General features: G+C 45.4%; 2 long non-coding RNA genes across 2 annotated transcripts in view; both read left to right on the top strand.

Annotated features, from left to right (window-relative positions):
• Positions 1 to 5,845: 5,845 nt before the first annotated feature.
• LOC310703239 overlaps positions 5,846 to 22,759 on the top strand; it is a 220,635-nt gene continuing 203,721 nt past the window's right edge. The window contains exon 1 of the long non-coding RNA XR_014524029.1: positions 5,846 to 6,443. This is a non-coding gene — a long non-coding RNA (uncharacterized lncRNA). The remainder of the gene's footprint in view (positions 6,444 to 22,759) is intronic.
• The window catches only part of LOC310703205, a 67,640-nt gene continuing 65,508 nt past the window's right edge, over positions 20,628 to 22,759 (top strand). Inside the window, exon 1 of the long non-coding RNA XR_014523989.1 lies at positions 20,628 to 20,823. This is a non-coding gene — a long non-coding RNA (uncharacterized lncRNA). The remainder of the gene's footprint in view (positions 20,824 to 22,759) is intronic.

Below are 22,759 nucleotides of genomic sequence, written 5' to 3'. Positions count from 1 at the left end.
CCATATTGTTCCATTAATTCTTCCTTGTCCATAAGGCATTTGATATTGCCTTCTCGTGCTTCCTCTCCCATCGTGCAGTTTTCTGACACCCTCTCATTTGCAGAGTATCCCTCGAATGAGAAAAATCTGGACTGGGAGAGGAGAAAGTCTGGGAAAGCAGTGATTTGGAAGAGAACGTCCCACTGACAATGGAGAATCAATGGAAATACAGAATGCTTACTATTCACATTATGTGGCAGTATGGATGAGCCCAGAGTCTACAGGGGCTTCCAGATTACTATTTATTGAGGGTGGGGGCTTGTTGCAATATAAATTTTCTGCAGCATCATTGGCATCAAAATGCCAGCTCATGTAAGTCCAACATTTAATATGGATTCAACCTTACTAGGGGGGCAGAGACATCACCTTGCCAACAAAGGTCCGTATAGTTGAAGCTATGGTTTTCCCAGTAGTGATGTATGGAAGTGAGAGCTGGACCATCAAGAAGGCTGATCGCCAAAGAATTGATGCTTTTGAATTCTGGTGCTGGAGGAAACTCTTGAGAGTCCCATGGACTGCAAGAAGATCAAACCTATCCATTCTTAAGGAAATCAGCCTTGAGTGCTCACTGGAATGACAGATCGTGAAGCTGAGGCTCCAAGACTTTGGCCCCCTCATGAGAAGAGAAGACTCCCTGGAAAAGACCCTGATGTTGGGAAAGATGGAGGGCACAAGGAGAAGGGGACAACAGAGGACGAGATGGTTGGACAGTGTTCTCAAAGCTACAAACATGAATTTGACCAAACTGCGGGAGGCAGTGGAAGACAGGAGTGCCTGGCGTGCTCTGGTCCAGGGGGTCACGAAGAGTCGGACACAACTAAACGACTAAACAACAACAAGGGGGCAATCTAGTAGGTTTAAACAAACAAACAAAGCCTGTTGCCGATGACCTATTTGTGATATTTGAATGAGACGTTTGCAATATTAAGTCCTTATCTGAAAGCACTCTGTATCCCAGTGGGCCTTGGGAGGCAGAGAGGATGTGAGTTTTGATGCCGCAGCAGCGATGAGCAACCAATGCTAAGAGGAGTGAGAAAACATTAGAGTTTGAAATCCCATTTGAAGATCAGCAAGTGAACCAGATTGGTACTGCCTGCATACTGTGCTTTCAAATGACACCCCATTTCGGCTGAGCTGTTTTGGAACCTTTGAATGGAGCCACTTTTTATGATGGTGATTGCCTTCTCCTAAAATTAGAGCCCTCCGATGCGAAAGCCCCAGGCAGCAGAGCTTCTCGAATCTTGGTCTGTGGAATGAAAATCCAAGGGATTGCAAAATCAGGCGAAGGAAGCGTCTTCCTACCAGCTTCACACTCCTTGCAATCATTCAAACTGGAAACGTTTTCAAAACGGAAAGCTGGGGGTTTTTTTTAATTTGGACATGCAGCCAGTGGATCTGTGCCCAAGCCATTTTCTGCTAAGTACCCAGGGATATGTAAAAGCCTCTGTTGTGAAAGTGGAGTGGCAGCTTCGCCCTGTTCCTGCACACTCCTCTGAGCCATTACCTGCTGGACACAGTTGGAAGACAGGATATCTCTCGAGATGACAGGCAGCCCTTGGACGACTGTGATCAGAAATATCTATTTCCTGCCGCCTGCCCACAAAAAGAGCAGCATGGAGAATCTGGGCTTCCCTTTTAGTTTTGTTTTTCTTCTCCAGGTGCAATAAAACATATGCAAAAATACGGGCAAAGTTGCTTTTCTGGAGCATGAGCTATTGGCTGAAGCCCAAAGCCCTAAAGGAATATTTCCTGTGTGCTCGGTTGATCGTTCCAGTCCTCCTGACTTGTAGATAACATTGGTATGCCTCGCTTTGCAACACTCCTAACAATCTAAACTCCACATCCCCTTTGGCTATTGCCTTCATCTCATCTGTACGCTGACTTCCACTTATCATTCATCATAATGGGACCAATCCAACAGCACTGAAGAAGCCAGCGGGAGTTTTTACACTGTCTTCAATAGACTAGGAGCAATACATTTCTCTGCCAGGAAGGGCCTAGGAAATGAAATGGCACGTGCTGCCTTGTCAAGAAGCAAAACTCTCCAAAATGTTCCAGGAGTTTAAACTGCTAGAGTTCTGTTTTATGCAGCAGAGAAAGTTGCCTTATAATGAGGCAAACTGAAGTTATCCAGCTGGCCTGGTACTGCTGCCTGCTCCGGGGAGAGGCAGGCAACTTCTTTTCTGCTGAGGGCCATATTCCGTCAGGGGTAATCTGTCAGGGGAAGGGCCGGCCTGAGCCATTTTGGCACCTGAGGTGAATCACAAAATGGCATCCCCCAACCAAGAGGCTGCTGTAGAGGCAGCATTGGGAGACACGCCCTTCACAGCTTCCAAAACTACAAACAGGACAAGTAGAATATGGAGTCCTCTCCTAGAGAAAATTATCAGCCCCACCACCTACAGAAGGTTGCAGTCCCCACCTGGGGTCTCTGCTTTTCCTTCCCTGGGAGAGCAACACTTCCCTGTCTCCCACCGAGGATCCTCCATCAATCACCCATGAGTACTTAATCCCTGGACTTTAGCAAAGGCCCCAAACCTAGGACTCTGAAAGAAAGAGGGGGGAGGGGAGAGAAAGAGAAAGAGAACAAGAAATGAGGAGGGAAAGAGAAGTGGGGGAGACAAAAGGGAAATAGAGTATTAGAAATAGAGAAAAGTAGTTTCCAATTTTCCATCTTCGGGTTACATAAGTAAACGTTATCTAAGTCATTCAGCCCATGTTAATAATACCCATCATCTCCACTTTCTGTTAAACCATATTTCTTTTAAGTCAAAGTGTCTCAGAATCACTCATTTCTTCTTCCCATGAAAAGCCCAAGAGAGATTCCCAAATTGTTGATATTATTAGTAATTAACTTTCCCACCATTAATTCGCACCACCATTCCTCCATACCGTCTTGGGTAATAATAAATTATTCCATCCATGTCCATATTAAAATCTCTCCACTGTGGTCACATATTGGAATAACATTCCATATTTTTCTCCTTATTATATATCCTTTAGTTCATGCCCAGTTCCATATGTTCCAATTCCATTTCCTGTTGTTTTCTGTTTCCTGTTGTGTTTACGATAGTGTCCCGATCTCCTCCTCCAGCACCTTCCATTTTAATTTTTCCCTGTTGTTCCCCCCGCCCCCCGAGATAGCACCATAAATCAAATATAGAATCATTATTTGAATGCATACCAAATCACATGCTTTCTCTCTGCTAGAAAGGCCAGAACTAGTAGAGATACCTCTTTGTGTGTCTATAGACCCTGTTCTTTGCCCTTCGACCCTCTTCCTCTCCATGCAATAGCGTGCAGGAAAAGGAATGGATTGCTTTTGCTGGATGTCTGGACTGAACGCTTGCAGAAAACTTTCAAATTAGGCCACAGGCTCCCAGCCTCTGAGCTGCAGCATGCGGTGATGGGGGTTGACCATGGAACATCCTACCAGGAGTGCCAAACTGCTGCCTTCCTGAAATTTAATAAATAACAACAACGATGACGATTCAAAGCACATTCTTTCCTTCAAAGAGTTCTGGGCACCGTTGGTTCTGGAGGGGTTGCTGGGAATTCTAACTCTGTGAAGGGTAAACTGCTGCACCCGGGAGTCTTCGAATGAAAGACTGCTCCCCAAGTGTGCTTTATTGAACGCTCCCCTCTCGCGCTCTGGACATTTCCCTAAGCAGCTTGGTTTCCTTTCCCGGGGGGCGGGGTGGGGGTGGGAAGAACAGCGACTAGCTTGTTGCACAGCCCAAGTCACACAGCCGCACAGAAGATCAGGTCAGGGAATCCCTGATCTGCCTTGAGAATAAGACTCTTGGTTAGTGAATGATCCAACTCAGAAACATGGCAGCCTTCCTTCCCCAGAACACCTCATAATCTGAGGTGGACACAGAACTGAGGGGTCCCCCTGCTCTCTACCTGTTGAGGGGCTCTTTCATCTCTTAATTCCCTTTCATGTGCTTCAGGATAGAGCCCCAGCCCTGAAAACAGGGCCAAGCCCTGGTGAATGCTGGCATGGACAAAGACATTAATTCTATAGGAACTGCGATTATCCAGGCTGGAGTCTCTGCAAAGGTTTTGAATGGTCTTCAAAATCAGTTGCCTATTATTGGAACAAAAAACACCTTGGTGGCTTCCACCACATGAAGAACTATTGCTTAAACCACTTGGGGGGAAAGGAAAATGGCTTACATATGTTGATCTATTAAAGGACTATGATGGAAAATGGAAATTAAGAGATTATGATGAGATTAAAGATCACTTTCAGAGTTGGTTGCATTATCAACAATTACATGAAACATATAAAGAAGACAGTAAGAAAGGGTTCAGCTATACAAGATCTAGGTTTCAAACGGAAGTGATCGAAGGGAAAGTGAAATTACTGAAGGCCGCATACAGCATACTATTAGAATGGGAGATGAAAGATGAAGAGGTAAAATCAGTTATGACTAAATGGGCACAAGATGTAGGTCACAACATCATGAAGGAAGACTGGGAAAAGTTATGGAAAACCGATTTAAAAATTACAGATTGTTCCCTGTTGAAGGAGAATTATATGGAGATGATGTATAGATGGTATTTGACACCAGTGCAGTTAGGGAAAATGTACAAAACTAATTCAAATATATGTTGGAAGTGTAAGGAAAAGGAGGGGACATTTTATCATATGTGGTGGGATTGTAATGTAATCAAAAAAATTGGGAAATGATATACAATGAATTGAAGAAAATGTTCCACTTAACATTTGTTTAAAAACCTGAAGCATTTTTGTTAGGGATTGTAGGGAAAGACCTGCCAAAAAAGCTGAAAAACATCTTCATGTATGCGACAACGGCCGCAAGAGTCTTAATAACACAAGGATGGAAGACTGAAGAAATTCCAACTAAAGAATCATGGCAAGAGAAACTGTTGGATTATGCAGAATTGGCAAAATTGACACATAAGCTACGGGACAAGGATAATTGTGACTTCAAAGATGAATGGGAACCCTTTACAAAGTATTTGAAGACCCAACAAAGTGAATTGGACTCCTTGGAAGGTTTTGAACAAACACTCACAAACTCTTTATTGACAATAATCAGTTAGATAATTTAAGGATTTATACAACTTTGTAACACGCAGAGAATAGCATTTACAGAGAAACCAAAGATTGGAACTGAGGGAAGTCGAGGGGTGGGGTTTGTATGGGAGGGTGGGGGAGGGAGGAAATTGGGTGGGACCAAAGATGACAAGTTTTTGGATAATATGTTTTGTTTAAATTTCTAATAAAAAATTATTTTTTAAAAAAACACAAAATCAGTTGCCTAGAGGAAATGGCCAGAAAGTATCAAAAACCTCATCTGACTTCCTTTTGAAGAAATGCTGGACTTTTGCAGCTAGAATTACCCAGAGATTTACATAGCTACTCCGTGTTAATGTACTTTGCATGGGTATATTTAAATTCTGTATTTGTGCATGTGTGTGTGTGCGTGTGTCACAATGCCTCTAAGACCCAAGGCTAATTTTAAAGGCTGGGTGTGGAAATGTAAGGTTATTTGAGGAATTCCATATGGAACTGAATCCAGGCCTTACAGATGCAAAGGCATCTCGTCGGGAATGGCTCCTTCTTCCTGGATCAGTCTTCTGTTCCAATTCCTGCCTCTATTCTAAACAGCAGTCCGCTCGAACAGAACAAAAAAGGGAGAGGGGGGAGCTATAACGAATTGTTCAAGCATTACAAAGGAAGATGACGACGTGGGGAACTTAAATGAAGTTCTGGATGATCTCCAGCTCCCTTTTTTTGGTTTGGTTTACATTTTTTAACCAAAATAACAGATTAAATCTCCACCGGGGTGACTATAAACTAGCCCAGCTTTGGGAGCTCAGGGTTTTGCATCCTTACTCTGAAGTATGCAGTATAAACAGAAAGCCTTTTGCCTTGGAAAGAATTCCTTCTAACTTTATCTGAATGAGTTGCATTCAAAGAGGTTCAGTCTGCTGATAAACTGCTGAGATAAAGTTTACTCATATGCACTGGGGGGGGGGGGTTTAAAAAAAATGCATGGTGTCTCTATAGATTTGAGGACCTGGTACCACAGATCTTTGTGCACAGAGAGCTTTGCCTGCATTAAACCAAGAAACCCCATGAAAGAGACATGGCTTGCATTCGGACAATCTACCGTATTTTTCGCTCTATAAGACGCACCAGACCACAAGACGCACCTAGTTTTTGGAGGAGGAAAACAAGAAGAAGAAAAATCTGAATCTCAGAAGCCAGAACAGCAAGAGGGGTTGCTGCGCAGTGAAAGCAGCGATCCCTCTTGCTGTTCTGGCTTCTGGGATAGCTGCGCAGCCTGCATTCGCTCCATAAGACGCACACACATTTCCCCTTACTTTTTAGGAGGGGAAAAGTGAGTCTTATAGAGCAAAAAAATACGGTATTCAAAAGCTGTTGTTTAGCCTTCACAGAACAACTCAAATAGAGGCGCCTCTGACATATCACCTGCCGCAACACAGCACTCCAACTTGCAATGGTCCCATTAGCCATGTTGCCGGACTACAACCTTTCTCATCCTTGACCTTTGGCCAACCTAACAGGGGCTGATGGAAGTTGTAGTCCAACGCCTGAAGGACATCACAACTTGCTATCCCTGGACTGAAGGATGTTGGTATTTAAAGCAATCTAGCACAGGGATCAGCAACCTTTTTCAGCCATGGGCCGGTCCACCATCTCTCAGACCATGTGGTGGGCCGGACTATATTTTGAAGGGGGGGAAATGAACGAATTCCTATGCCCCACAAATAAACCAGACATGCATTTTAAAATAAAAGCACACATTCTACTCATGTAAAAACACCAGGCAGGCCCCACAAATAACCCAGAGATGCATTTTAAATAAAAGGACACGTTCCACTCATGTAAAAACATGCTGATTCCCGTGTGCTGGATTGAGATGGTGATTGGGCCACATCCGGCCCCCGGGCCTTAGGTTGCCTAACCCCTGATCTAGCATGTTTTACGGATGTTTGTTGGTTCTATTCTTCCATGCTATGCACAGCCTTGATATATCTTCATGAAAATGTGGATAATACATAAATAAATAGTAAGATCTGCTGGATTTTCACTCATTCTGAAGCACATTGCACAAAGAAGAGCACTCCTGCTTGGCGTTCTATGAGCCCTCCAGCGTCAGGCGATGGCCACAGAAATCCTTGAAGAGACAGATCATGCGATTCAGAGAAGGGAGAAGTTCTGGATGTGCAGGTGCCCAGACTTCTGTCTCTTAGAAGGGATCTGTGGGCTGCTTTGCATGACCCAATAAGCCAAATTATGGTCTCCAGGGAAGGTGTGAGCATAAAGGCTTTGCTGCTTCCAGGTCTGTCTTACTCCTGCACTGAGCTGAGCAAAGCCAAATTTAAAACTTGATGTTATAGTATTTAAAAAGCTTGGGGAATGAACCTGCCCTTTGTTCCTTAAGAGGATGCTGTTTGGTTTATTATATATACTTTATGGCAAAGTTACAATTCGTTCATTCATTTTATACCAGAGAGAGAGGGGGGAGAGAGAGAGCGTTTTATGGGTGGGGGCAGTAATCTAAGCAATTTCAGGGGGGGGGACAGTAATGAAATGACATGCTAAAATCTAAGAGAGATGTAGTATGAAAATACAGCAAAAGGCTAAACTGCAACAGCGTCTGAAGAAAACTTTGATGCAACCATCACCCAAAGTGAAAGTAGTAAGAAATAGTGTAAATAATATCCTAAGTAGTATAGCCACACCATCCAAAATCCACTACTTGCCTTTGCAGAGACAAATACAAAACTGTTTGCTGATGGGGAAATATTTGGCAAATGAGTTTACAAATCCCAATAGTCTATTAAAACAACTATGGTCTATAAAAAGGGGGGGGGATATTAAAAGAAAGGAGGTTCTTGGATTTGTAACTATGGCAACCTACTAGGTGGGAAAAGTTGTATCTGCAGGGATCTCACCTATTGCACTTGTGTAAGAATTTTCTATTTTAACAACTATTCCACCCACACCCCGCTATGCCGACGACATACCTGAACTGTAAAAGGATCTTTCAACGCAAATAACTGCAGCGTGGCTACAGCCTTTGGTGTTCCTTTGCTGCCACCCAGTGGCCGTTCATGAGATGATCCAACGGTGCGCATCAAAACCCACGTGTGAAATTGAGTGCTGATTAAATTTCCAAGTCAAAAGAATGTGGACTGTTGTTTTGAAGGGGCAAGTCAGCTGAAAATGACAGACGCATTGCTGTGTGAGGGACAGAAAGGGACAGTGGTGGGGCAAAGAGAAGAGATGGAAGCATATTTATTCATTTTAGGGCCGCAGTTGTGGTCCCATTATTAATAAGAGTGGATTCCCTGAATCATTCCATCATGGGAGGGGGCAATAGGTTCTAAGACTTGCAACATGGAAAATGTTTCAAGGATTTGTTTTGAAACTTGGCAGTGTAGAGAAGGAAGCTTTGAGGCTGGTCTGTTGGAGCAGATATTGTGCATTTTTCTTCCATAGACTTTAGGATGGCTTTTCCATAAATATTTCGCCATTTGTATTGCATTAGGGCAAGGGGCATGTCTTAGTATGTGTTTTTGCCCATGTTTGTAAGGTTTTTTTAATTAAAAAAAACAATTAAACAGCGAATTTGCAAACAACAGATTTTTCTGGCCAAGCTTAGCCTCTGGAAGTTTAGAAGCTTGCTTTTGCCAATCAGAATTCTGACCGATCAGTCCTCAACATTGAAGAGTTTACAGTTCAGATCAGCCAAGAGGCTAGAGATTAGGTGTGAAACAAGAGGGGGGGGGAAATCCCAAAAGATAAGTAACAAAATCATTTAAGAGTATCGGGTGAGAGGAAGATATCTCTGAAGTGCACGGAATCTGGATTTTGACCATTGGCTTTTGATGGCAATCCTAGACTTCCCTAAACAGGACTGGACCATCAAGAAGGCTGATCGCCAAAGAATTGGTGCTTTTGAATTATGGTGCTGGAGGAGACTCTTGAGAGTCCCATGGACTGCAAGAAGATCAAACCTCTCCATTCTGAAGGAAATCAGCCCTGAGTGCTCACTGGAAGGACAGCTCCTGAAGCTGAGGCTCCAATACTTTGGCCACCTCATGAGAAGAGAAGACTCCCTGGAAAAGACCCTGATGTTGGGAAAGATGGAGGGCACAAGGAGAAGGGGACAACAGAGGACGAGGTGGTTGGACAGTGTTCTCAAAGCTACAAACATGAGTTTGACCAAACTGCGGGAGGCAGTGGAAGACAGGAGTGCCTGGCGTGCTCTGGTCCAGGGGGTCACGAAGAGTCAGACACGACTAAATGGACACGACTAAATGACTAAACAACAACAACAAAGGCTAGGCTAGAAAAGAAGTTTCGTTAGACCCCTTTCTTTCCCCAGGGCTACAACAGTTTAACAAGAAGGTACAGCAACTCGGGCTATCAATGGAACTTTTGCGATCAATGTCCCTACGATCAATGAACGCCAAGAACTAACAGTAGCACAGAGAAAACATGTTCCCCTCTTTATTTTCAACTTTCTTGGGCACATGAAACTAACCACAATTACCTTGAATTTCTGTTTAACCCTCAAGAAAGAAGGGCATTTTCGCTGGCCAAGTTTAATTCAAATCCATCCAACCTCCTTTGGGGAAGGTTCTCAGGCAGGGTGGAAGGAGAAAGAACTTGCCCATGTGAAGACCACCTGGTGGAAACCCTCACACAAATGGTTTTCAATTGAATTGTAAACTATATGCTGATCTCTGCCAGCAATTTCTAGATCAACTCTGTATCCCCAAATGGAAACCAGAGTTGGAGGTCACACATTTTCTATTACTGGGGAATGATCAGGAGCTCACCAAGTTAGTGGCTAAATATCTCTATTTGGTTTTTTGTCATCGAAATACACTGCAGACGTCTGATCTCCCTGGAGACCTAGAGATGTGACGATAGACTGCTCTGCCTCCTTTCTTTTAGCAAATGTTTTGTGGCGCTGGGGAAGTGGTAATTCTGTATCGATTTGTTTTGGATGTTTGGATGTGATGCCAATAAAAGGTTTGATGATGATGAAAAAGATCTACATCGTGGGACGTTGCATGTGAACACTCCTTCAGTGTCTCTGTCAGAGACTTGTTTTCATTAACCACTATATAAGCTCACGGCAGCAGCCATAGTTTTTAATCCTTACTACCAAAGACAGTAGGGTTGCCATATTTCAAAAAGTAAAAATCTGGACACAAAAGTTGTTGTGCTTTGGGGGGGGGTGTTGTCTTAGCCATTCTTCACCATTAGGCCCTGTAGTAGATTACTCCACTTTATATATTGTTATAAGTTGTTGAGCCATCAGGACATTCAGTGGGGTCCCTCCTCCAGAAGTGTTAATGGGACCAAAAGGCTATAGGATTTCAGTTTGGGGATGATGAATGCCAGGGAGAAATCCTCAGCCTGTTAGCAACAACAAGGAAGATGGAGGCAAAGAGTGAGTTGACTGTGACAGGGAGCATGGCAGGTTTCTCTGTTCTGAGACCCAAGCCTGCTGTGCCTGTGGGAGAAGCAAGGAACCCCCTTGGAATGTGAATGATCTAGGGAGTGATATAAATAGAAAGGAATGTACCGTATTTTTCGCACTATAGGACGCACTTTTTCCCCTCCAAAAATGAAGGGGAAATGTGTGTGCGTCCTATGGTGCGAATGCAGGCTTTTGCTGAAGCCTGGAGAGCGAGAGGGGTCCGTGCGCACCGCCCCCTCTCGCTCTCCAGGCTTCAGGAAGCTATCCCAAGTCTTGCAAGCCCGGCGGGATGTCCCGCGGGCTCGCAAGGCTTGCGGGCAGCAGCCTGCACCCAAAAGCTGGGGACAGCGGGGAGGCGCAGAGCCGCCACCCCGCTATTCCCCGACCTGATCTGGAGGCTGGCGGAAGGCTTCCTCCTCCCCCAGCCCCGCAAGCTCCCAGAGCGATGCCAAAGCTGCGCGCAGCTTCGGCATGGCTCTGGGTCCCGTTCTGGGGGAGGGGGAAGCTCGGGCTTCCCCGCCCCAGCCCCGCGCCTGGCGGGGGGGGAATAAATTTTTTTTGCCTTTATTTTCCCCCCCAAATCTAGGTGCGTCCTATGGACCGGTGCGTCCAAAAGTCCGAAAAATACGGTAAGCTCTTTTTATATGCAATAACAGCAGCAAGAATATTATTGGCCCAAAAATGGAAGCAAGAAGAGTTACCGTCGATTGAAGTTAATGGACTATGCAGAATTAGATAAACTAACAGGAAGGATTCGAAACCGGCAAGACCAGAAATTCACGGAAGACTGGGGTAAATTTACGGACTATTTGAAAAGTAATTGTGAAGAACAGACAACGTTTGTAGGGTTGCAAGAAGTTTTGTGATGAGTATTATTAGAAGTATTTTAAAAATGGATAAATGGGGAAGGATGATTTGTTAAGAGATGTAAAGGCAATATAAAGTTAAGAAATGCATAAGAAGTGGTTAAAACTGTGGATCATCAGAGGTGCTGATGGAAGTCCAAAAAGATTGTATAAGTGATATGTTTTGTGGTACATTTTATAATTTATATGTTAAAATTAATAAAAAATATTATAAAAAAGGAATGTGAATGATCTAAACTTTATCGATCTAGACTCAGGTTGTATATTTGCGTAAATAAACCATGTATCATAAAGACTGTCTCTGCTGTGCCTCATTTCCAAAGGAAAAATGGACCCTGGGTAAGGCATGCCTAACTGTAAACCAGGGGTCAGCAAACTTTTTCAGCAGGGGGCCGGTCCACTGTCCCTCAGACATCGTGGGGGGCCGGACTATACTTTGGGGGGGTGGAAATGAATGAATTCCTAGGCCCCACAAATAACCCAGAGATGCATTTTAAATAAAAGGACACATTCTACTCATGTAAAAAAAAAAAGCTGATTCCTGGACTGTCCGCTGGCCGGATTTAGAAGACGATTGGGCCGGATCCGGCCCCCGAGGCTTTAGTTTGCCTACCCATGCTCTAAACCCTGGAATCTCACACTGCTGTGGAAATTCAGGCGGCATGTAGTGATATATCAGGCAGTAAAGAGCCTTCAGCATGCAACAGAAAGTGTAATGAAGATACTGGAGTCCAGCTGCACCTCTGTGGGGAGGGAATTGCACAACCTGGGGGATGCCCCCAAATAACGCACTTTCCTAGGCCACACACCAAACTTCTGATGAAACGGAACCAGCAAGAGGGTCCCCTGTTGAGGGGCTGCAGGAAAGGTGGTGATATTTGGGGCCTACGTCATGACTGATGCAACCTGCCATGTATAGGTTTGGCCCAGATTGGCTTGACAAGTCCCACTAGATTTCCATGGCTCAAAGTGATGTGAAGAGCCAACTGAGGTACAACTGGTCAGCGTGGGGCAGGCAGACGGTAGATGGCAGCAGTTGTACAGCAGGCTAATTCTGAAGCAGGTTAAGAAATGCTGACTAGAACAGTGTGCCTGTCAGGGAGTCAAACGATGGTGCGATTTAGCCCTGGTATGTTGAGAAGAAGGTGTGGCGTTGGAAACTTGCAGCTTGAGTTTTTTGGAGATGCGTGCTTGGGGAGTTAACACAAAGGAGGCCTGTTCAGCCTAACCTGAGAATGCTTGGATATCCTTGGGTATCTCCAGCCGCAGGAACAAGTCTCAGCTGAGTTAAGTTTTCCATTGTAGACATCTAGGGGAAACCTCCTGACAGTAAACTTTGGCAGGCTTCAACAAGCCGCTGCCGTTCCATTGCTGAAAACTCATGAGCTGTGACCAAGGCTAATGTTTGTTGAGCTGCGTTTGGCGTTATGCCTCAAACAATTTCCATCGTACGAGAGCAGAAATGCCACCTAAAGCAAGTTCCACTGCAGACACGCCCTTGCCATCCACTCATTGACCCCTCCCCATTGTTGCATCCCTGATGCCCCCCGTGCATTTTGGGGAAAGATCCGAAGCTGAGTGCCTGCTCTCCCCATCCGGGCACCCCAGACAATGTAGAGCCTTGCCCAACCAGCGTTCAAAGTCAGGTGGGGGTGACATCACAATGAGAATGAAATTCCGCTGTTCCTCTGACCTGTTTCCCCAGCGGTGGCACCAAATTGGGTCAGAAGGGTGAGGGCTTGGTGGGCAGAATGAGGCCCGCAGGCTGCGAGTTTGCTAGCTCTAGGCTATGGAAAGCGACTCATCTGCCTACAAAACGTGTTTGTTTTAATGAAGTTTATTTGGTGTCCCTGTGGCCCATCACAGGACCTAATTAGAAGGATAAAGAACTGGGATTCCATGCACAGCATCTGGCTCCCCTAATTTATCTGGTCCCAGTGACCCCACCAAGTTTGACGGTGCCATTACTGGTTTTGCCCCCAAGTTTCATTTGTGGGGGGAAAACGATAGATTTCAACAGTTGTATGTACAAATGAGAGGGACGCGGGTGGTGCTGTGGGTTAAACCACAGAGCCTAGGACTTGCCGATCAGAAGGTCAGCGGTTTGAATCCCCGCGACGGGGTGAGCTCCCGTTGCTCAGTCCCTGCTCCTGCCAACCTAGCAGTTTGAAAGCACGTCAAAGTGCAAGTAGATAAATAGGTACCGCTCTGGTGGGAAGGTAAACGGTGTTTCCGTGCGCTGCTCTGGTTCACCAGAAGCAGCTTCGTCATGCTGGCCACATGACCCGGAAGCTGTATGCCGGCTCCCTCGACCAGTAAAGCGAGATGAGCACCGCAACCCCAGAATCGGTCACGACTGGACCTAATGGTCAGGGGTCCCTTTACCTTTACCCTTTGTACAAAAGAGAGTCAATTTCTGTTGCCTATTTCTTTTGGTTTAATGAAGGAAGACACAGGCATGAATTTGGAACCAGAAAGCAGCAATTTGTCTTTATGAAGACTGTCCTTTTCCAAGAAGGATCTTCCCCAGATCAAAGGGTCTTTCTGTGCTCCCTAAAGAAAGCATGTATTCTGGAATATACAGTGGTACCTTGGGTTAAGAACTTAATTCGTTCTGAAGGTCTGTTCTTAACCTGAAACTGTTCTTAACCTGAAGCACCACTTTAGCTAATGGGGCTTCCTGCTGCCGCTGCGCCTCCAGAGCACGAGTTCTGTTCTCATCCTGAAGCAAAGTTCTTAACCTGAGGTACTATTTCTGGGTTAGCAGAGTCTGTAACCTGAAGCGTATGTAACCTGAAGCGTCTGTAGCCCAAGGTACCACTGTACTTGGAAAGAGTGTTCTTGCATATACCTGTTTGGGAATCTACAACCCCCTGACTAGAGCAGGAATGCAAACTCTGACTCTCCAGATGTTTTTGGACCACAATGCCCAGAACCTCTGACCACGCTGGCTGGAGCCGCTACCATCCTCATTCTTACAATCTCCCCCTCACCTTCTACTCCACCTACATTTGCTCTCCTTTCCAGAGCCATAACCGGGTGGGGGGCTCATTCTCTATTACAAAAAATAAGGCCCCCTTTTTTTTTTTTACAACAGGCAATTAAGTGTTGAGATACGGGTGTGATAGGACTACATATTTGCTCAAATTGTTCAAGAGACCTCTGCAGTAATTTGGAAAATCCTTGATTAATCAGTCCGTGATATTTGTAATATACAATATATCTGATTGGCAATGAGTTACTTGAGATTTATATTTTGGCTTTAATGTCCAATTCAAAATTAAGCTGAATAGAAAGAATACCAGTTAAGCTGCTATTTAATGCAAGATTCCGTTCTTGAAACCCAGGGCGGAAAGGGGGGGAATCTTCTAAAAAGATGAACCATTTTGAATTCAACAGCCGTTCCATGAAGTAGCCAAAGCCGTTCTTCTTCCTATTATACAGACATGGAACAGAGCCTACGCAGATCTGCATGCTGACGTTTCCAAATAGCACTATGTCTTCTGTTTTTCAATTCATAAAAAGGCAAAATAACATGCAGTAGTACATTGAGATGTTCTGCATTTGTAAACAATACATTTCTCCCTCTCTTTACAGTTTTTTGTAATACCAATCATAAAGCAACTGCTGTGATAGGCTTAAGATCCTGGTTTTGAATTCTACAGTTTTGCTCCAATCCATCAAGGGAGGTAAGCACCTTCTTGTGACTGGGGTTCCTATGCTGGATTGAGAACCCTTTGCAGTTATTGGATCCAGGTGTGCACTTTCACCGTGATGCGAGTCCTCCAATGCTGCTTGCAGTTGCACTACACAGCATGGCTGGGGGTGTACATTTCCATCTATACTGCAACACAAATGGCAATGCCTTTGCCTAGGTGCATATCGCCATCTGCAGCTGTGTCTGGTTCAGGGCACTTACAATTTGTATTTTAATATAATAAAAACAGACGAAGCAAGTAGGACCTTGCCACTGCCCCCCACCCCCAATATTTTACCTTATTTTTCGCCCTATAAGACACACTTTTTCCCTCCTAAAAAGTAAGGGGAAATGTGTGTGCGTCTTATGGAGCGATTGCAGGCGGCAGGCTCTGCTCAGCGCTCCCTTTAAAGAGCCGAGTGGAGTGTGTGTGTGGCTCTTGGGGACTTTTCCCCGAGGAGGGAGAAGGGATGCCCTTCTCCCTCCTAGGGGAAAAGCCCCCAAGAGCCACACACATGCTCCGCAAGCTCTTTAAAGGGAGCGCGGCTCCTGGGGGAGACTTCCTCCCGCTGGCTTCTGGCTTAGCCACACGCAGCCTCTCCCAGGCAGTGGGAGCCTTCATTCCTGTGCTGGTCCCCTGTGCGGAGTGGTCCAAGTCCAGTCCAAGGTCAAGGGTGTGGTATAGAGGCTGTCCATCAAGGCTGAAGCAGGGTCCAAGACAGGTTACCAACAATGTTGCTCCCGCAACCTGGGACTGGGCTGGCTGGCTTTTATGTGCCCCGAGACACAGGGTGGCCCCGGTCCACAGGTGACTTGCCTCTCCTGGCCTGGAGGAGAGCACTCCTCCTGCGGGAACTTAGTTCCCTCCGCCTCTCTGCCCTGAGCCTCTGCAACTGAGGAGAGGTTGGAGGGTTATTGGACCCAGAGGCAACCTCCTCTTTCCCTGACGGGGCTGAGAGTGGAGCACCTGCAGGCAATGGGTCCTTGATCTCCTCCAGAGCCAGAGCAGACTCAGCTGATGTCTGCTCCTGAGGATCCGGCACAGCTGGTCCTGGAGGCAGGGACTCCTTTGTAGGCTGGGATTCCTCAGGTTCAGCCTCTGAATCCGATTCCCAGGCCATCACAATTCCGTTGCCCGGGAGAGCCTGCGTGCGGCTATCCCATAAGCCAGGACAGCAAGAGGCTATCCCAGAAGCCAGATCCCTCTTGCTGTTCTGGTTTCTGGGATTCAGAATTTTTTTTTTTTTTCATGTTTTCCTCCTCCAAAAACTAGATGCGTCTTATGGTCTGGAAAAATACGGTATTCATTCAGAGGTCTTGAATGCCACAAGATTCCAGCCAAGAGCTACTTATTTCATCTGTTTGGATGGGACCCAGGGAAGTTGTAGCGCAGCTTGAGTCATGCGGTTGGCCACCTCTCAAATGTCTTTTGATCAGCAGCAGCAGCAGAAACTGGGTCGAGGCTGCCTGCATTAATGCTGGGTATTAGCGCAAGTTTGTGGATCACATCTTTAGGAAATCAGGAGGGCCTGCCCTCCCCTTAATGAAATTTTGAACACTGCCCAAAACACTGGAGGCCTTTTGGTGAAGCCAAAAGATGGTGAATGCATTGAAGCATTCAAAAGAACTAAGCAGAAAGGCATTTGATCCAAGCAACAAAAAAGGCCTGGGGACCTGCTTAATCTTTTGTTAACCAAAGGCCATCACTTGACAACCTTGGCAAGGAGGCTGGAAGGCTGGTACAATATGACAGAGGCGGAGGATAAGTTTGCAAACTTTGCTGGCATCTCCGTATCAGCAACAGCCATCCCCTTTAATTGTTGTTGTTGTTTAGTCATTTAGTCGTGTCCGACTCTTCGTGACCCCGTGGACCAGAGCACGCCAGGCACTCCTGTCTTCCACAGCCTCCCTCAGTTTGGTCAAACTCATGCTGGTAGCTTCGAGAACACTGTCCAACCATCTCGTCCTCCGTCATCCCCTTCTCCTTGTGCCCTCCATATTTCCTAACATCAGGGTCTTTTCCAGGGAGTCTTCTCTTCTCATGAGGTGGCCAAAGTACTGGAGCCTCAGCTTCAGGATCTGTCCTTCCAGTGAGCACTCAGGGCTGATTTCCTTCAGAATGGAGAGGTTGGATCTTCTTGCAGTCCATGGGACTCTCCAGAGTCTCCTCCAGCACCATAAGTCAAAAGCATCAATTCTTCGGCGATCAGCCTTCTTTATGGTCCAGCTCTCACTTCCATACATCACTACTGGGGAAACCATGGCTTTAACTATACGGACCTTTGTTGGCAAGGTGATGTCTTTGCTTTTTAAGATGCTGTCTAGGTTTGCCATTGCTTTTCTCCCAAGAAGCAGGTGTCTTTTAATTTCATGACTGCTGTCACCATCTGATCCCCTTTAATAGCCTTTCTCAAAACCCATGTCTAGAAAGACTTGGCTATTATCATTCAAGTTATCCGAGTTGTATCCTGCCCTTCCTCAAAGAGCTCAAGGCTCCTGGGGCATTCCCATTTTGAAACAAGCACACAAGGTCAGGTTAAGAGATAGCAATTGGCCCTACAACACATGGGCAACAGTCTCACTTCTTTGTTTCTGCTACCTGCAACCCTCCCCAGCTGTTAGATGCCATTTCAAAGAATGGGTTTCCAGTGAATCTTCCTGTCACTTTCCTTATTGCAAGAAATGCAATCTTTTGGGGAAGCGTGTTTGTTTCACAAGAGCTCCACATCAGCTTTAATTGCATGGCGTGCATTTGCCAGGATGTGACCAAATCCCACGTGGAAACAGCAACAGACTAGAAATGCCGTTATCATTTGCCCTGCGCATTGAGCCTTCTTTCTTTTCCACCAAACACATCCATCTACATTCATGTTTAACTTAGCAATCACATGAATTAGTCATTCCCTAGCCATCTCATGAGGGGCGCAGGTGGCGCTGTGGGTTAAACCACAGAGCCTAGGATTTGCCGATCGGAAGGTCAGCGGTTTGAATCCCAGTGACGGGGTGAGCTCCCTGCTCCTGCCAACCTAGCAGTTCAAAAGCACATCAACGTGCAAGTAGATAAATAGGTACCACTCCGGGGGGAAGGTGAACGGCGTTTCCGTGTGCTGCTCTGGTTCACCAGAAGCAGCTTAGCCATGCTGGCCACATGACCCGGAAGCTGTATGCCAGCTCCCTCGGCCAATAAAGTGAGATGAGCGCCGCAACTCCAGAGTCGACCACGACTGGGCCTAACAGTCAGGGGTCCCTTTACCTTTAGCCATCTCTCAGTTCCAGGTTTAAGAGACGTCCAGAATATCTGCCCAACGGGCAATGACAATGTTCCTCAGTCAATGAAAATAAAATCGTGGTTTTTTCTCTCTCTTAAGAAGAACTTCAAGGATATAGAACTGTCTCCAAACTTATTTTTCGGCACATAAAAGGGGAAGCACTATCTCTCCCACAATCATCCCAGTTTGGGGGTAGAGGGGTGATTTGCGCAGCTACATAAAGTGCTGTAACTATTTCTGCATGCAAACACAGTGCTATTTGAGTTCCCTTGGTTGGCTGGCAGAACCAAGCCAACGAGGCGGTTTATTGAAGCAAAATCCACCTCTGCAGCCTGCTACCTTTGCAACACTTGGCAGTTCAAAACTCCTTGGCTGATTCCTGTCTAAACAGCTATCCGTGTGCTCAGTGTACCTAAATAATGTTTTGATTAAATGTCTGTGACGACTCACTGAAAATCAAAAGCAGTCCCAATCAACAGCGTTCAAAGATAGATCGTGTTGCTGTACTTGTACTTAGCTGCAACTGTGTACAGATAGCACTTTGTATCTGTGAAGAGAGGGGTAGTTGAAAGGAAGGCAGTATGTTGACAGTTTTCAAATATTTTAAAAGGAGAGGCTGACTGGCGGGTTCTGAAGCTGCAAGACATTTATGCAGGTGTTACTCCTCCAGCTACGGAAGAGGAACTGCATGAGTGCTACAGATGCGGCCTAATCCTGCCTCATGTTTACTTTTTTTTAAAAAAAATTATTGATACAGCAAGAAAAAAGAAAAAAAACACAAATACCAAATTACACACAGGAATAACCATAGACACATAATTTTCTTAGCAAACAATAAAACATATATTGGTCTTAACACTAAAGACCCAACCTCCTGTCTATTCCATATTTCAATTTCATATTACTTATTGCCAATACACACTTTTATCATAATTAAACTTTTTCTTAATATATCTAATTTCTTATATCTACCTTGCAACTATTACTGAAGTTCCTCGACTGCTGCAACAGAATTTAAACTACTATATTTATTTTTCAGATATTCTTTGAAAACCTCCCATTTTGAAACAAATACCTGTTTTGATTTATTCTTTATTTTTTCTGATAGACCATCTAATCTGGCATATTCTGTCAGCTTTTGGATCTAATCTTGTATAGAGGGGATTTCATTACTCTTCCATTTTGCTGCGATCAGAACTCCAGAACTCTTGCCGCCGCTGTCGCATATAAAAAGATACCCTTCCTCTTTTGCGGAATATCCAAATCTGTTATCCCCAGGAGGTAGGCCTCATGTTTACTTGAAAGTACCACACGGGGGCCTAAATTATACCCAACGTGATGAAAACTCCTTTAATTCATTTGCTGCTTTACATCGATGCCGCAGCTAAGGAGTAACCAGCTAAGGTTTCTTTATTCGCACCTTCAGAAGACTTCAAGTTATAAGAAGAGACCTTAAGTCAATTGCTGAGATCCCGCAGGAACTAACAAATATCAGCACAGTTCCCAAAATATGATCCTTGTATACCTCTAATCTCTTTTTAAAAATTCCTTATTATTTCACGTGTAAACACTGAATTTGAGTCATTACCAAATAAATCATTCCCTCTCCCCACCAAAAAAAAAAAATATGACTAAACTATATTCTATCATTAGGATATTCTATATTCCATTTGATTCTGTGATTAGGAAAATGCTTTTGCAAACATATGAGGGTTAAAGAATCAGCTTAGCAGAAACAAGCAGTGGGGACAGCATCTCAAACTAATCAAACAGCTTAGACGAAATGTAGTCACATTATGAAGTAAATCTGGAGAACAGTGATGAGAACGATGGTTCTCAACCAAGTGGAACGGAGGAAATCTAACACGTCCCAATTTTAAACCAACAGAGAGAATTGTGCTTAAAACGAGAGTCCCAGAGTAAATTGAGTGTGAACTGAATGTTCACTGCAATAGCAAACAGACACCTTAATTCAATCTGCTAGGCCAGAGATTTCCAAACTGTGTGTCGTGACATGTTAAGTGTGTTGGCTGCAGTGTGTAGGTGTGTTGAATGTACACTCCCCGTGCTCCTCCCACGGCTGGAAAGGGTTTCGTTTAACCTCCGGTTTGCTAGTAAAACCAAATGTAAAGGTAAAGGGACCCCTGACCATTAGGTCCAGTCGTGGCCAACTCTGGGGTTGCGGCGCTTATCTTGCTTTATTGGCCGAGGGAGTCGGCGTACAGCTTCCGGGTCATGTGGCCAGCAGGACTAAGCTGCTTCTGGCGAACCAGAGCAGCACACGGAAACGCCCTTTACCTTCCCGCCGGAACGGTATCTATTTATCTACTTGCACTTTGACGTGCTTTCGAACTGCTCGGTTGACAGGATCAGGGACCGAGCAACAGGAGCTCACCCCGTCGCGGGGATTCGAACCACCAACCTTCTGATCGACAAGTCCTAGGCTCTGTGTTTTAACCCACAGCGCCACAAATTCAAGCATGTCTAAAAAGTGTCACCAACATGAAGTGTTTGGAAAGCTATGTGCTGGGCCCTTGGTGGTTCCACTTTCACTGGGTATAGGATGCAAGTTAGTACAAATTGGCTTTTCCCTTTTTAACTAACAGACTTCTCTGCAGAGTCAGTCCGCAACCAACAGCGCAAATGCTTGAGGGGGCTTGTTTGTTTGTTTGAAAGAAAAAACAAGTTTCTAAGCCCTATGACTACTTGAAAATTTTCAAACCCAGCCTGGTGAAATTTCATGAGTAGGAGAGAGGATGAAGCACAGAATCACAGAAGTGTAGGGGGTAGGAGGGATTCCAAGGGACATCTAGTCCAACCCCAAGAGACTCTGATCAGGGCTTCTATTAACCAGGGCTTCCATAGTGCTAGTCATTTCCACTGTTTGCAGTAAGGATATGTATGCATATTTGCTTATTTTACATTGTAAATTTGACCTTAAAGGTAAAGGTAAAGGTAAAGGGACCCCTGACCATTAGGTCCAGTCGTGGCCGACTCTGGGGTTATGGCGCTCATCTCGCTTTATTGGCCAAGGGAGCTGGTGTACAGCTTCCGGGTCATGTGGCCAGCATGACTAAGCCGCTTCTGGCGAACCAGAGCAGCGCACGGAAACGCCATTTACCTTCCCGCCGGAGTGGCACCTATTTATCTACTTGCACTTTGACATGCTTTCAAACTGCTAGGTTGGCAGGAGCTGGGACTGAGCAACGGGAGCTCACCCCGTTGCGGGGATTCAAACCACCAACCTTCTGATCAGCAAGTCTCAGGCTCTGTGGTTTAACCTACAGCGCCACCCACGTCCCATAAATTTGACCTTAGGTTACTGCGATTTATAATGCTGATTTTTGTAATACAAAATATACATTGCTGCCTGTAGATACTGAAACTAGTTATGGGAAGCTTAACTGACATGAAGAGAAATTCACAAGTGGCGCCCACCAAGAAGTCTCCCTTTCCCCTTTCACATCCTAAAATGCTTTCAAAGTCTGGGGGGGGGGGGGGGGAATTATCAGATGAAGTTGACATTCTAAGGAACTGTCAAGGGTAACCTGGTTTGTTCTGATTGTGGGTGGTTTAGCTGACACATATATTAATGGATGCCTTGTAGAACATCTTCGGGAGATGAAAAGGGTTAGGAGTAAACCCTACACAAATCTGGAGTGAAGTCCCCAAGATGGTTGGATAGTGTCTTATGCACCTCCTTCTGGCAACTCCTGCGGCCAAGCTGGTATTGCTCTGCTTTCCTTTGGACCACATCAGTCTGAGCAGCGAGGTCTTGTCTTCTGGGCAGCCCTGGACCTCCATTTGCTCAGGTCTGTGCCCAGGAGAGGTCATTTCAGTGCTGCTAATGCAGCAAAAAACAACATGGAAGGCAGCAGTAAGGAGTTATAGTCTCTGCAGCCACAGCAGGCGCTGTGATTCTCCAGTGGTCTGATTGCGATTCCAGAAGAGCACTCCATTGTCTCTTGAGAAAGATAGATGCCAACAACAACATGAATGGAACTGAAGGGTGGGTGGGGGGAGTCACTCCAGCAAGAACACCAACTAAAACATTAACCAGTTGACCTTGAGCTTGTTTGGAGGTTCTAGCAGGGGAGCGCAGCTATCGTATACCCTTGACCGAAGAACGGTACACTCCTTCTATCTGGGATAGCCGTCCTCTTCCACCGAGCGCACAGCTTCAGGAGGGACGCACATGGAGCGGTGAGGGAGGAAGGGGACACCCGCCTAGCCAGGCAGATCAGCCGAATCAACCCTGGCGATCAATGGGGTGACAGATGTCACAGCCAGATCCCCCTCACATCCATGCTTCTTGAGAACACAGACATTTTGGATTTAGAAGGTTTTAACAACATTTTTGGGTGGCATGCATATTTATGGTATGAC

Source organism: Podarcis liolepis (assembly GCF_965112155.1).
Source record: "Podarcis liolepis genome assembly, chromosome: 3".
Taxonomy (NCBI): domain Eukaryota; kingdom Metazoa; phylum Chordata; class Lepidosauria; order Squamata; family Lacertidae; genus Podarcis; species Podarcis liolepis.
The sequence above is the reverse complement of the archived record's forward strand: the minus strand, read 5'-3'. Positions and strand labels throughout refer to the sequence as shown.